General features: G+C 34.1%; 1 protein-coding gene across 1 annotated transcript in view; it reads right to left on the minus strand.

The window, feature by feature from the left end:
- USP45 (ubiquitin specific peptidase 45) overlaps positions 1-3,829 on the minus strand; it is a 74,334-nt gene that overhangs the window by 42,509 nt on the left and 27,996 nt on the right. The gene's annotated exons all lie outside the window — the stretch shown is intronic.

Here is a 3,829-nt window from a genome sequence, read left to right on the forward strand (position 1 = left end):
GAGCCACCACGCCCGGCCCAGTTTAGTTTTTATATATGCGGAACTGCAACGTGCAAACTATGGCAGTCACGTACTACCGTTCACAGAGAAGCAGAGAAACTACTCACCCTGCACAGAGATAAATGAAGAATATCTACAGAGCTAGAGAAGCCAGGAAAATAAGAATACTTTCTGGATTTCTAACAGGTTTCCTGTCTCTATATCCCCACATATATCTCCCTGAACCTGGATTTTTTTTCCTAGTTTTGTTTGTTTTGCTTTTTGCACTCAAGATTTTTAGGATTCCCTTTTCTTTATTTAGGCTACTTTGAATTATTTTATTTACAGCCAAAGACCATTAGCTAATAAAGGACAACGGGCCTGTGGTAAAAGAATTAAAAAATAATCTTATACAAGAGAGAAAAATACATACATTTACCCCCCAAAAATCAAATTACTTCTCAACTGTACTTTAAAATTATAGTAGAAATAAATTCCTTCAGTTTTGTATCCTCTTCTTAAAGAGAATGTGATAAACAAAGAAACCTGACCTTCGTTTCTTCTGTCCTCACTGCATCCAACAGATAATGAAGAAGCTCCTGACTGTCCTGTTGTTGGAAATCTTTAAATCGAGGTGCCCTATGATTTAAAAACAAAACAGAAAGGAAAAAGATAATCATTCCATGGTTCATCAACAATATATTACTCTTACATAAAATCATTTTGAAATAACATTGAGTCAGAAATTCAATTTACTACTTTTTCAACTAAGTAGAAAGGCAAAATGTAATTACTGTTCCAACTAGGATGTGATCTTAAGTGTGCACTGAGAACAATATGGCTGTCATTTATTAAGCAACTACTATACATCAAGCACAGTAGTACTAGCTTTACATTTGTTAAGTCACATAATTCTCAAACAACTTCGTTGGGGTGTCTTATTTTCTCCAACTTATATGAGGGCTCAGGGGGATTATTTAAATAATTTTCAAGGTCATACAGCTAGCAGAAAAAGCAGTATTCAACCCAACCATTGTGGTTTAATATTTTTCTACCTTAAATAACCAAAAGCAAGATAGTATTTATATTAAAATATAGGACTATAAATTGATATCTCTATGACTATATTTAAGGATTTGACAATTAGATTTCCTATATATTAAATAAAAGATCAGGTACCATTCATGGATATACCAATATAGTTAGTATTTAGTCAATTTCAGTGACTTTAAAAAGTAATCTACAATAAATTTTAATACTAAAATGAATGTTTTGCCTTAAATGCAAATAAGTACTATATCTACACAGTGTTCTAAGATGAAGAATTCTGTCAAAATACAAAATAGTAAGAATATCTTGTAGTAAATAAAAGACAAAATTTACAATTATTTGATTTTGATATTTACATCATGTGACATAGACAACAGCACTGTTAAGGAATTTATAATTAATATGAATTCCATTTTACATTCAAGAACACTAGGAACAAGCTAAGTGTCATGACATAAATCCAGGTCTTTTGACTTGGAGTCCTGTATTTTAAGCATTATTCTTCATTAGTTCATGATAAACATTCATTCTAATAATACAATGAATGTGAGTCCCTGACTGCTAAAACACTAACTGAACTGGTAGTGAATGTAGCCTGTAAGAGGAAAGACCACTTCATTTAATCTTTTGCTAAGTAGCAGCAAATAACATGTTGACAATAATTTACTAACCTGGTGGGCTTCCCTGTGTGCATGTGGTGGATAGCACCCACCTCCCTAGATCAGAGACAAGGACAGAAACCAAGATGGATACAAATCCAACCCTATTGGGCCTCCACGGCCAGCACGAGGCAGAAATTACAGGACACTACACTTGTGCTATACACAGTAAGGAAGGTCAGTGAAGTGGCAGAATACTGGAAGGGGAAATGGGAATCCTCCAGTGATCCTCAACAGCCAGGTGGCTGGTAGAAGGAGGGAGCAGTTTATGGCTTCCAAAGCAGACACACAGGAAGGAAATCATTCCCAAACAATGCAGAAACTGCTTCCACCATGTCTCTCTGCCTGTAGCTCCAGCTCAACCAACTCATGAACTACTTAACTGTCTTCTAAATTACTGAAGAAAATTTAAGAAACCTAGATTTTTTTCTTTCCTCTTTTACCTAGGACTGGGAAAAAAAAAAATCATATGATGACCTATAGAATCTCTGATGGAGCCTATCTGAGGTACTAATACCAAAGAAAAGTTCAAACTTAAAGGATAAAGGCCAGATGTAGTGGCTCATGCCTGTAATCCTAGCACTCTGGGAGGCCGAGGTGGGAGGATCGCTTGAGGTCAAGAGTTCAAGAACGGCCTCACAATGGCAAGACACCAGCTCTACAAAAAGTAGAAAAATTAGCTGGGCGTGGTGGTGCATGCCTATAGTAACCAGCTACTCGGGAGGCTGAGGCAAGGGTTCCCCCCTGAGCCCAGGAATTTGAGGTTGCAGTGAGCTATGATGACGCCACTGTGCTCTAGACTGAGAGTCTGAGCAATACTCCATCTCGAAAATAAAAAATTACTATTCTAACAGAAGGCATATAATTATTTCAATAGATGCATAAAAAGCCTTTGAAAAAAATTTAATACTTATTCTTGATAGGAACTCTTCAGAAGGAACTAAGAATAAACGGGAATTTCCTAAATCTGATAGAAGGCATCTAAGGAAAACCTACAGTTATTTTTTCATACTTATGTGTGAAAGACTGAATGCTCTCCCCCCTAATATCAGGAATGAGGCAAAGTATATCCACTTCACAATTCTAACATTGTGTTGGAGGTCCTTGCCAGTGCTATAAGGTAAGAAAAAGATATAAAATGTTACAGATTAGAAAGGAATAAAACAATCTTCCTTTGTCAATGACATTGTCTACTAGGAAATCCCAAAGAATCTACATCAAGCTACTAAAACTAGTAAATGAGTTGAGCAAGGTAGCAAGAAACAAGGTCAATATACAAAATCAATTGTATATATTAGCAACACACAACTGGAAATTGAATTTTTTAAAAGTATTATATCATTTATAATAAATAGCATTAAAAACATGAAATTCTTAAAAATAACCCTAACAAAATACATGCAGGATTTGTATGCTGAAGACTATAAAACCCTGACGAGAAAAATCAAAGGCCTAGTTAAGTGAAAAGCTATAATTGTGCATTGGAAGATTCAACTTTTCAAGATATCAATTCTCCTCAAATTGATCTACACATTCAACACAATTCCAATTGACAACCTGATTCTAAAATTCATCTTCAAAAAGCAAAAGGACCTAGAATAGTTTGAAAAAGAAGACCAAAATTTGAACATTCACACTATCCAATTGCAAGACTTACTATAAAGCTACAGTAATCAAGACAGTGTAGAATTTGGGGTAAAGATATATAAATCAATGCAACAGCATAGGGTGCATAAATAAACCCTAATACATATGGTTTAAATCTTTATCCAAATTTTAAAATTACTTTTCTTAATATTTCTCTTAAAAGTAAACACAATAAAACAAAAGAGAATGCGGTTTTAAAACTTTTCAAATAATGTTTGGTCCAGTTAGCATACTCACAAGAATTTATCCTATAGATGCACTCCCAAAAGTATGATACACACAAAATGAATAAGTTATATCCACATGTATTAATATGGAAAGATGTATAAAATATATAAAGCTAAAAAAAGCACGTTGCAAACAACTTGCTTATATGTCTATATGCACAATCACTTTTGAAAAGAGTAAGAAACAGATAATAATTACTTCTGAGGAGTGAGGGTAGAGAAGAGTTTGAATTTTTATCTATGAATGTTTATTATTTTAATAATTTA

This window comes from Propithecus coquereli, unplaced genomic scaffold (genome assembly GCF_000956105.1).
Source record: "Propithecus coquereli isolate 6110/MARCELLA unplaced genomic scaffold, Pcoq_1.0 Scaffold74, whole genome shotgun sequence".
Taxonomy (NCBI): Eukaryota; Metazoa; Chordata; class Mammalia; order Primates; family Indriidae; genus Propithecus; species Propithecus coquereli.